The sequence below is a fragment of the Ochlerotatus camptorhynchus genome, unplaced genomic scaffold, assembly GCF_037179485.1.
Source record: "Ochlerotatus camptorhynchus isolate MF236.1 unplaced genomic scaffold, CSIRO-AGI_Acam_v1.1 ptg000588l, whole genome shotgun sequence".
In the NCBI taxonomy this organism is placed as follows: domain Eukaryota; kingdom Metazoa; phylum Arthropoda; class Insecta; order Diptera; family Culicidae; genus Ochlerotatus; species Ochlerotatus camptorhynchus.
In genome coordinates, this window is record NW_027041068.1 from 77803 (window position 1) to 90355 (window position 12553).

The 12553-nt window shown below is 40.3% G+C and overlaps 1 long non-coding RNA gene across 1 annotated transcript; it reads right to left on the bottom strand.

Annotated features, from left to right (window-relative positions):
- Positions 1–1122: 1122 nt before the first annotated feature.
- Positions 1123–10298, bottom strand: LOC135713838 (uncharacterized). Its single transcript, XR_010518772.1, has 8 exons — positions 10138–10298; positions 9934–10075; positions 7199–7365; positions 6995–7136; positions 4260–4426; positions 4056–4197; positions 1321–1487; positions 1123–1258 (listed from the first exon to the last, which is right to left on the bottom strand). It is a non-coding gene; the product is annotated as an uncharacterized LOC135713838 (long non-coding RNA).
- Between the last annotated feature and the right edge of the window lie 2255 nt (positions 10299–12553).

Genomic DNA, 12553 nt, shown 5'->3' on the forward strand with positions numbered 1-12553 from the left:
TTGAAAAGGTGCACAAACAAAAGCCAACGACAAGGAAAAGACTAGTGCCTCTAAGTAGGAGAGATGGCACCGTCAGCGTTGACGGCAAATAACTCACGAACACTAGCGGACCGTGAGTACTGTGCCACCTATGCATCCTTCCATCTTGATCTTGGAATGAATACGAATCCATCTTCACATTATAGCCACTAGAAATTCCAGCTTCACCGTTAATTATTGTGTAGATTCCAATCGGTACTCACCAGCAAGCACACTTCACAAGTACCACCTAACTTTGTCACACATTTAAGAACCCAACAATCCTGCACCACTGTCCGTTACAATTTTTTCATGGCTAACCCTCCTCAATTCAAATCAATTCCGTCCCGTTACATCATTTACCACCGGAATCACGCGAACGGTGCCAAGTTTGTCACGACTGGGATAAAGTCTGTAGTATCAAAATATGTCCAAACAGAATCATAGTGTCTATATGGATAATGCTTATTTATTCCCACGTATACCAGATGATTTAGGCTCTCCAAATCGTACTGCAGTTCAGATGATTTGTTTTACTAGATCAACAAAGACTGGGATAATATCTATAGTATCGAAATATCGATATGGAAAGCCTAGAACATTTGGCATACACGAAAATAGGTTGTCATGAGCCACATAGACACTTTGAATCTGTTTGGACATGTTTCGATACTACAGATATTGAATTAATCTTGGGTGATCTAGTAGAAAAATAATCTGATCTCCATCTATGGGGCGACCCCGGCGTAGTGGTTAGCATCCATACCTCTCACGCCAAAGTCACGAGTTCAAATCTCACCTCCGGACAAGTCACGAATGACCCAAGAGCGTTGAAGTGACTATAATAATAATAAAAAAAAACTTATAACATCTTGTATACGTAGCAAGTCCAGTCCAAGCAAATCAACGCATGCCTACGCATCTACATGTAATTAAACCAGCGAGTGTGGGACACTAGGATACCCTAGGTCAAGGAAATGAACAACACGGCGTTGTATTCCTTCATCGTCTGGAGAGGGATGAAGGTGAACTTTCCATCGAAGCGAGGGACCACTATAGAAGATAAGTTGGAGGAGCATAGAAAAGTGTACAACTTACAGTTCAAGAAGTTTGCATCAGCTTATGAGGTCGGCCAGAAGGTTTTCAAACGGAATTTGCGTCAATCGTCAATCTGGGAGTTTTTTCAGCCAGCGTTATCCGTCCGGGAAAAAAGACTCCACGTCGTTCTTCTGGGTGATTCCTTAAAAAAAAGAAAAGTTTTAGTTTCTGTCTTAAATTGCGCCTAAATCAGAAACAACTTACCGTACTAACACGTGTAGCATTATGGCACGTGTGAAGATGTAGTCCATAGGTCATCAATGTTGTCCAAAGGCTGTGATTCCTTCGTCAGAGAGGATAAATTTTACAGCATCTTATCATCATCGTCATCTCATCAGTCCGGTAGGGTCGTCGTTGATGAAGATGGAATGCTGAAAAAGAGAAAGAGAAAGATATATAATTATTGTTACCGGTAACAGAATTTCAGTCCGGATTGAAAAGGTGCACAAACAAAAGCCAACGACAAGGAAAAGACTAGTGCCTCTAAGTAGGAGAGATGGCACCGTCAGCGTTGACGGCAAATAACTCACGAACACTAGCGGACCGTGAGTACTGTGCCACCTATGCATCCTTCCATCTTGATCTTGGAATGAATACGAATCCATCTTCACATTATAGCCACTAGGAATTCCAGCTTCACCGTTAATTATTGTGTAGATTCCAATCGGTACTGACCAGCAAGCACACTTCACAAGTACCACCTAACTTTGTCACACATTTAAGACCCCAACAATCCTGCACCACTGTCCGTTACAATTTTTTCAGTTGATGATGCATCGTTTAAAAAATTGACGTTTCAATGAAGAAAAAAACATGCACGCCTACGTTGATCAAAATTTCGATTTTCACGACTTTCACCCACTGCGCATCCCCTTCCATAGTCGCTACCATAGCAACACCATTAACACCGAATAGGGACTTTTTGGTGAATAAAAAATTCGTTTAGGGACCGTGCTTTCGAGCAAACCAATCGATGTGGCAGAATGCTATCATCGAAGATCTTTTTGTTTATGGAGTTCGAAGGACCACTACCGTGAGCTCGATCGTTGCATTTCAGAGTAGTAGTGATAGGCTTTAGATATAGTACCAATTTTTGTAGAAAAAAAAAAATCAGCTAGATTGATAGGAGCTAGGGCAGGAGCACATATGTGATTGGCAGGGAATGTGGTTGGAGTTTAAAGGTACTGAAAAATCACCCCTAATGATGATTTTGATTGAAACTGAAAATCGGTTTCGATCGAAATTAGTAATAGAGGTGACTTTTCAGTACATTTAACGAGGGCTTATCACATATGTGCTCCTTTTAGCTTGTTAGTTAGCTACCTCAAAATTTACCATTCACTTATAGTAGCTAGCTAGTTAAAAGAGTGGTATCATATTTCCCGGATTTTAATTTCAGATTGGGCCATTGATCAGTTTGACGTTTAAGATAAATCCAAGAAATTAGAACGTAACAACAATAAATTTCAGATGACGACCTTTCGTTTGAGTTTATTGCCAAAACGTCAACCCAATCACGTAAGTTTAACGATAAACCTGGTGCACAATGACAATGCATTAATCTGCGAGTAAATAACCTAGCTCTTACGTGAAGAAATGGAAGGTCGAAGGTCACACCTTTGAAACAAATAACTACACCAAGATTGGAGCTTTTCGTAGCTTTAGAGAGTGTCTAGGATAAGAGAGAAGCGGACTGGTTGATTTTACTCAACTGTCAAAGCCAGAACCAATCGAGCAACGCATATCTTGATTGAAATGGCAGTGTTGCTAGAAACCACCTAGGCATAGGTTGCCAAGGTCGTTGGTTTTGAATATGTTTTTCTCTTATCCCAAAAACCCTCTCTACGTAGCACCTTTGGCTGTTGCGTTGCGCTATATAAGTAAAGAACGTCGTACCTTCGGTAGTCAAGATGCTGTTTAAACGAGTGGTGCGACAGTCAACATTGCTCAGGTGTTACTATTTCTTCGACTCCAACTTGGACACCTGATGCTCAAAAAATGCTTCCGATTCTGACTCCACATCCCTGGTTGTTGGTTATTTAAGTTGTATTTAATTAAAGGCGTCTGTACAATAGTGCATTTCTTAAAATTCCTACGTACAGTATTTGGAAAACAAATCAATAAATATTTCACCAAACATAATAGGTAACCATCATGGCTAACCCTCCTCAATTCAAATCAATTCCGTCCCGTTACATCATTTACCACCGGAATCACGTGAACGGTGCCAAGTTTGTCACGACTGGGATAAAGTCTGTAGTATCAAAATATGTCCAAACAGAATCATAGTGTCTATATGGATAATGCTTATTTATTCCCACGTATACCAGATGATTTAGGCTCTCCAAATCGTACTGCAGTTCAGATGATTTGTTTTACTAGATCAACAAAGACTGGGATAATATCTATAGTATCGAAATATCGGTATGGAAAGCCTAGAACATTTGGCATACACGAAAATAGGTTGTCATGAGCCACATAGACACTTTGAATCTGTTTGGACATGTTTCGATACTACAGATATTGAATTAGTCTTGGGTGATCTAGTAGAAAAATAATCTGATCTCCATCTATGGGGCGACCCCGGCGTAGTGGTTAGCATCCATACCTCTCACGCCAAAGTCACGAGTTCAAATCTCACCTCCGGACAAGTCACGAATGACCCAAGAGCGTTGAAGTGACTATAATAATAATAAAAAAAACTTATAACATCTTGTATACGTAGCAAGTCCAGTCCAAGCAAATCAACGCATGCCTACGCATCTACATGTAATTAAACCAGCGAGTGTGGGACACTAGGATACCCTAGGTCAAGGAAATGAACAACACGGCGTTGTATTCCTTCATCGTCTGGAGAGGGATGAAGGTGAACTTTCCATCGAAGCGAGGGACCACTATAGAAGATAAGTTGGAGGAGCATAGAAAAGTGTACAACTTACAGTTCAAGAAGTTTGCATCAGCTTATGAGGTCGGCCAGAAGGTTTTCAAACGGAATTTGCGTCAATCGTCAATCTGGGAGTTTTTTCAGCCAGCGTTATCCGTCCGGGAAAAAAGACTCCACGTCGTTCTTCTGGGTGATTCCTTAAAAAAAAGAAAAGTTTTAGTTTCTGTCTTAAATTGCGCCTAAATCAGAAACAACTTACCGTACTAACACGTGTAGCATTATGGCACGTGTGAAGATGTAGTCCATAGGTCATCAATGTTGTCCAAAGGCTGTGATTCCTTCGTCAGAGAGGATAAATTTTACAGCATCTTATCATCATCGTCATCTCATCAGTCCGGTAGGGTCGTCGTTGATGAAGATGGAATGCTGAAAAAGAGAAAGAGAAAGATATATAATTATTGTTACCGGTAACAGAATTTCAGTCCGGATTGAAAAGGTGCACAAACAAAAGCCAACGACAAGGAAAAGACTAGTGCCTCTAAGTAGGAGAGATGGCACCGTCAGCGTTGACGGCAAATAACTCACGAACACTAGCGGACCGTGAGTACTGTGCCACCTATGCATCCTTCCATCTTGATCTTGGAATGAATACGAATCCATCTTCACATTATAGCCACTAGGAATTCCAGCTTCACCGTTAATTATTGTGTAGATTCCAATCGGTACTGACCAGCAAGCACACTTCACAAGTACCACCTAACTTTGTCACACATTTAAGACCCCAACAATCCTGCACCACTGTCCGTTACAATTTTTTCAGTTGATGATGCATCGTTTAAAAAATTGACGTTTCAATGAAGAAAAAAACATGCACGCCTACGTTGATCAAAATTTCGATTTTCACGACTTTCACCCACTGCGCATCCCCTTCCATAGTCGCTACCATAGCAACACCATTAACACCGAATAGGGACTTTTTGGTGAATAAAAAATTCGTTTAGGGACCGTGCTTTCGAGCAAACCAATCGATGTGGCAGAATGCTATCATCGAAGATCTTTTTGTTTATGGAGTTCGAAGGACCACTACCGTGAGCTCGATCGTTGCATTTCAGAGTAGTAGTGATAGGCTTTAGATATAGTACCAATTTTTGTAGAAAAAAAAAAATCAGCTAGATTGATAGGAGCTAGGGCAGGAGCACATATGTGATTGGCAGGGAATGTGGTTGGAGTTTAAAGGTACTGAAAAATCACCCCTAATGATGATTTTGATTGAAACTGAAAATCGGTTTCGATCGAAATTAGTAATAGAGGTGACTTTTCAGTACATTTAACGAGGGCTTATCACATATGTGCTCCTTTTAGCTTGTTAGTTAGCTACCTCAAAATTTACCATTCACTTATAGTAGCTAGCTAGTTAAAAGAGTGGTATCATATTTCCCGGATTTTAATTTCAGATTGGGCCATTGATCAGTTTGACGTTTAAGATAAATCCAAGAAATTAGAACGTAACAACAATAAATTTCAGATGACGACCTTTCGTTTGAGTTTATTGCCAAAACGTCAACCCAATCACGTAAGTTTAACGATAAACCTGGTGCACAATGACAATGCATTAATCTGCGAGTAAATAACCTAGCTCTTACGTGAAGAAATGGAAGGTCGAAGGTCACACCTTTGAAACAAATAACTACACCAAGATTGGAGCTTTTCGTAGCTTTAGAGAGTGTCTAGGATAAGAGAGAAGCGGACTGGTTGATTTTACTCAACTGTCAAAGCCAGAACCAATCGAGCAACGCATATCTTGATTGAAATGGCAGTGTTGCTAGAAACCACCTAGGCATAGGTTGCCAAGGTCGTTGGTTTTGAATATGTTTTTCTCTTATCCCAAAAACCCTCTCTACGTAGCACCTTTGGCTGTTGCGTTGCGCTATATAAGTAAAGAACGTCGTACCTTCGGTAGTCAAGATGCTGTTTAAACGAGTGGTGCGACAGTCAACATTGCTCAGGTGTTACTATTTCTTCGACTCCAACTTGGACACCTGATGCTCAAAAAATGCTTCCGATTCTGACTCCACATCCCTGGTTGTTGGTTATTTAAGTTGTATTTAATTAAAGGCGTCTGTACAATAGTGCATTTCTTAAAATTCCTACGTACAGTATTTGGAAAACAAATCAATAAATATTTCACCAAACATAATAGGTAACCATCATGGCTAACCCTCCTCAATTCAAATCAATTCCGTCCCGTTACATCATTTACCACCGGAATCACGTGAACGGTGCCAAGTTTGTCACGACTGGGATAAAGTCTGTAGTATCAAAATATGTCCAAACAGAATCATAGTGTCTATATGGATAATGCTTATTTATTCCCACGTATACCAGATGATTTAGGCTCTCCAAATCGTACTGCAGTTCAGATGATTTGTTTTACTAGATCAACAAAGACTGGGATAATATCTATAGTATCGAAATATCGGTATGGAAAGCCTAGAACATTTGGCATACACGAAAATAGGTTGTCATGAGCCACATAGACACTTTGAATCTGTTTGGACATGTTTCGATACTACAGATATTGAATTAGTCTTGGGTGATCTAGTAGAAAAATAATCTGATCTCCATCTATGGGGCGACCCCGGCGTAGTGGTTAGCATCCATACCTCTCACGCCAAAGTCACGAGTTCAAATCTCACCTCCGGACAAGTCACGAATGACCCAAGAGCGTTGAAGTGACTATAATAATAATAAAAAAAACTTATAACATCTTGTATACGTAGCAAGTCCAGTCCAAGCAAATCAACGCATGCCTACGCATCTACATGTAATTAAACCAGCGAGTGTGGGACACTAGGATACCCTAGGTCAAGGAAATGAACAACACGGCGTTGTATTCCTTCATCGTCTGGAGAGGGATGAAGGTGAACTTTCCATCGAAGCGAGGGACCACTATAGAAGATAAGTTGGAGGAGCATAGAAAAGTGTACAACTTACAGTTCAAGAAGTTTGCATCAGCTTATGAGGTCGGCCAGAAGGTTTTCAAACGGAATTTGCGTCAATCGTCAATCTGGGAGTTTTTTCAGCCAGCGTTATCCGTCCGGGAAAAAAGACTCCACGTCGTTCTTCTGGGTGATTCCTTAAAAAAAAGAAAAGTTTTAGTTTCTGTCTTAAATTGCGCCTAAATCAGAAACAACTTACCGTACTAACACGTGTAGCATTATGGCACGTGTGAAGATGTAGTCCATAGGTCATCAATGTTGTCCAAAGGCTGTGATTCCTTCGTCAGAGAGGATAAATTTTACAGCATCTTATCATCATCGTCATCTCATCAGTCCGGTAGGGTCGTCGTTGATGAAGATGGAATGCTGAAAAAGAGAAAGAGAAAGATATATAATTATTGTTACCGGTAACAGAATTTCAGTCCGGATTGAAAAGGTGCACAAACAAAAGCCAACGACAAGGAAAAGACTAGTGCCTCTAAGTAGGAGAGATGGCACCGTCAGCGTTGACGGCAAATAACTCACGAACACTAGCGGACCGTGAGTACTGTGCCACCTATGCATCCTTCCATCTTGATCTTGGAATGAATACGAATCCATCTTCACATTATAGCCACTAGGAATTCCAGCTTCACCGTTAATTATTGTGTAGATTCCAATCGGTACTGACCAGCAAGCACACTTCACAAGTACCACCTAACTTTGTCACACATTTAAGACCCCAACAATCCTGCACCACTGTCCGTTACAATTTTTTCAGTTGATGATGCATCGTTTAAAAAATTGACGTTTCAATGAAGAAAAAAACATGCACGCCTACGTTGATCAAAATTTCGATTTTCACGACTTTCACCCACTGCGCATCCCCTTCCATAGTCGCTACCATAGCAACACCATTAACACCGAATAGGGACTTTTTGGTGAATAAAAAATTCGTTTAGGGACCGTGCTTTCGAGCAAACCAATCGATGTGGCAGAATGCTATCATCGAAGATCTTTTTGTTTATGGAGTTCGAAGGACCACTACCGTGAGCTCGATCGTTGCATTTCAGAGTAGTAGTGATAGGCTTTAGATATAGTACCAATTTTTGTAGAAAAAAAAAAATCAGCTAGATTGATAGGAGCTAGGGCAGGAGCACATATGTGATTGGCAGGGAATGTGGTTGGAGTTTAAAGGTACTGAAAAATCACCCCTAATGATGATTTTGATTGAAACTGAAAATCGGTTTCGATCGAAATTAGTAATAGAGGTGACTTTTCAGTACATTTAACGAGGGCTTATCACATATGTGCTCCTTTTAGCTTGTTAGTTAGCTACCTCAAAATTTACCATTCACTTATAGTAGCTAGCTAGTTAAAAGAGTGGTATCATATTTCCCGGATTTTAATTTCAGATTGGGCCATTGATCAGTTTGACGTTTAAGATAAATCCAAGAAATTAGAACGTAACAACAATAAATTTCAGATGACGACCTTTCGTTTGAGTTTATTGCCAAAACGTCAACCCAATCACGTAAGTTTAACGATAAACCTGGTGCACAATGACAATGCATTAATCTGCGAGTAAATAACCTAGCTCTTACGTGAAGAAATGGAAGGTCGAAGGTCACACCTTTGAAACAAATAACTACACCAAGATTGGAGCTTTTCGTAGCTTTAGAGAGTGTCTAGGATAAGAGAGAAGCGGACTGGTTGATTTTACTCAACTGTCAAAGCCAGAACCAATCGAGCAACGCATATCTTGATTGAAATGGCAGTGTTGCTAGAAACCACCTAGGCATAGGTTGCCAAGGTCGTTGGTTTTGAATATGTTTTTCTCTTATCCCAAAAACCCTCTCTACGTAGCACCTTTGGCTGTTGCGTTGCGCTATATAAGTAAAGAACGTCGTACCTTCGGTAGTCAAGATGCTGTTTAAACGAGTGGTGCGACAGTCAACATTGCTCAGGTGTTACTATTTCTTCGACTCCAACTTGGACACCTGATGCTCAAAAAATGCTTTCGATTCTGACTCCACATCCCTGGTTGTTGGTTATTTAAGTTGTATTTAATTAAAGGCGTCTGTACAATAGTGCATTTCTTAAAATTCCTACGTACAGTATTTGGAAAACAAATCAATAAATATTTCACCAAACATAATAGGTAACCATCATGGCTAACCCTCCTCAATTCAAATCAATTCCGTCCCGTTACATCATTTACCACCGGAATCACGTGAACGGTGCCAAGTTTGTCACGACTGGGATAAAGTCTGTAGTATCAAAATATGTCCAAACAGAATCATAGTGTCTATATGGATAATGCTTATTTATTCCCACGTATACCAGATGATTTAGGCTCTCCAAATCGTACTGCAGTTCAGATGATTTGTTTTACTAGATCAACAAAGACTGGGATAATATCTATAGTATCGAAATATCGGTATGGAAAGCCTAGAACATTTGGCATACACGAAAATAGGTTGTCATGAGCCACATAGACACTTTGAATCTGTTTGGACATGTTTCGATACTACAGATATTGAATTAGTCTTGGGTGATCTAGTAGAAAAATAATCTGATCTCCATCTATGGGGCGACCCCGGCGTAGTGGTTAGCATCCATACCTCTCACGCCAAAGTCACGAGTTCAAATCTCACCTCCGGACAAGTCACGAATGACCCAAGAGCGTTGAAGTGACTATAATAATAATAAAAAAAACTTATAACATCTTGTATACGTAGCAAGTCCAGTCCAAGCAAATCAACGCATGCCTACGCATCTACATGTAATTAAACCAGCGAGTGTGGGACACTAGGATACCCTAGGTCAAGGAAATGAACAACACGGCGTTGTATTCCTTCATCGTCTGGAGAGGGATGAAGGTGAACTTTCCATCGAAGCGAGGGACCACTATAGAAGATAAGTTGGAGGAGCATAGAAAAGTGTACAACTTACAGTTCAAGAAGTTTGCATCAGCTTATGAGGTCGGCCAGAAGGTTTTCAAACGGAATTTGCGTCAATCGTCAATCTGGGAGTTTTTTCAGCCAGCGTTATCCGTCCGGGAAAAAAGACTCCACGTCGTTCTTCTGGGTGATTCCTTAAAAAAAAGAAAAGTTTTAGTTTCTGTCTTAAATTGCGCCTAAATCAGAAACAACTTACCGTACTAACACGTGTAGCATTATGGCACGTGTGAAGATGTAGTCCATAGGTCATCAATGTTGTCCAAAGGCTGTGATTCCTTCGTCAGAGAGGATAAATTTTACAGCATCTTATCATCATCGTCATCTCATCAGTCCGGTAGGGTCGTCGTTGATGAAGATGGAATGCTGAAAAAGAGAAAGAGAAAGATATATAATTATTGTTACCGGTAACAGAATTTCAGTCCGGATTGAAAAGGTGCACAAACAAAAGCCAACGACAAGGAAAAGACTAGTGCCTCTAAGTAGGAGAGATGGCACCGTCAGCGTTGACGGCAAATAACTCACGAACACTAGCGGACCGTGAGTACTGTGCCACCTATGCATCCTTCCATCTTGATCTTGGAATGAATACGAATCCATCTTCACATTATAGCCACTAGGAATTCCAGCTTCACCGTTAATTATTGTGTAGATTCCAATCGGTACTCACCAGCAAGCACACTTCACAAGTACCACCTAACTTTGTCACACATTTAAGACCCCAACAATCCTGCACCACTGTCCGTTACAATTTTTTCAGTTGATGATGCATCGTTTAAAAAATTGACGTTTCAATGAAGAAAAAAACATGCACGCCTACGTTGATCAAAATTTCGATTTTCACGACTTTCACCCACTGCGCATCCCCTTCCATAGTCGCTACCATAGCAACACCATTAACACCGAATAGGGACTTTTTGGTGAATAAAAAATTCGTTTAGGGACCGTGCTTTCGAGCAAACCAATCGATGTGGCAGAATGCTATCATCGAAGATCTTTTTGTTTATGGAGTTCGAAGGACCACTACCGTGAGCTCGATCGTTGCATTTCAGAGTAGTAGTGATAGGCTTTAGATATAGTACCAATTTTTGTAGAAAAAAAATCAGCTAGATTGATAGGAGCTAGGGCAGGAGCACATATGTGATTGGCAGGGAATGTGGTTGGAGTTTAAAGGTACTGAAAAATCACCCCTAATGATGATTTTGATTGAAACTGAAAATCGGTTTCGATCGAAATTAGTAATAGAGGTGACTTTTCAGTATATTTAACGAGGGCTTATCACATATGTGCTCCTTTTAGCTTGTTAGTTGGCTACCTCAAAATTTACCATTCACTTATAGTAGCTAGCTAGTTAAAAGAGTGGTATCATATTTCCCGGATTTTAATTTCAGATTGGGCCATTGATCAGTTTGACGTTTAAGATAAATCCAAGAAATTAGAACGTAACAACAATAAATTTCAGATGACGACCTTTCGTTTGAGCTTATTGCCAAAACGTCAACCCAATCACGTAAGTTTAACGATAAACCTGGTGCACAATGACAATGCATTAATCTGCGAGTAAATAACCTAGCTCTTACGTGAAGAAATGGAAGGTCGAAGGTCACACCTTTGAAACAAATAACTACACCAAGATTGGAGCTTTTCGTAGCTTTAGAGAGTGTCTAGGATAAGAGAGAAACGGACTGGTTGATTTTACTCAACTGTCAAAGCCAGAACCAATCGAGCAACACATGTCTTGATTGAAATGGCAGTGTTGCTAGAAACCACCTAGGCATAGGTTGCCAAGGTCGTTGGTTTTGAATATGTTTTTCTCTTATCCCAAAAACCCTCCTTACGTAGCACCTTTGGCTGTTGCGTTGCGCTATATAAGTAAAGAACGTCGTACCTTCGGTAGTCAAGATGCTGTTTAAACGAGTGGTGCGACAGTCAACATTGCTCAGGTGTTACTATTTCTTCGACTCCAACTTGGACACCTGATGCTCAAAAAATGCTTCCGATTCTGACTCCACATCCCTGGTTGTTGGTTATTTAAGTTGTATTTAATTAAAGGCGTCTGTACAATAGTGCATTTCTTAAAATTCCTACGTACAGTATTTGGAAAACAAATCAATAAATATTTCACCAAACATAATAGGTAACCATCATGGCTAACCCTCCTCAATTCAAATCAATTCCGTCCCGTTACATCATTTACCACCGGAATCACGCGAACGGTGCCAAGTTTGTCACGACTGGGATAAAGTCTGTAGTATCAAAATATGTCCAAACAGAATCATAGTGTCTATATGGATAATGCTTATTTATTCCCACGTATACCAGATGATTTAGGCTCTCCAAATTGTACTGCAGTTCAGATGATTTGTTTTACTAGATCAACAAAGACTGGGATAATACCTATAGTATCGAAATATCGATATGGAAAGCCTAGAACATTTGGCATACACGAAAATAGGTTGTCATGAGCCACATAGACACTTTGAATCTGTTTGGACATGTTTCGATACTACAGATATTGAATTAGTCTTGGGTGATCTAGTAGAAAAATAATCTGATCTCCATCTATGGGGCGACCCCGGCGTAGTGGTTAGCATCCATACCTCTCACGCCAAAGT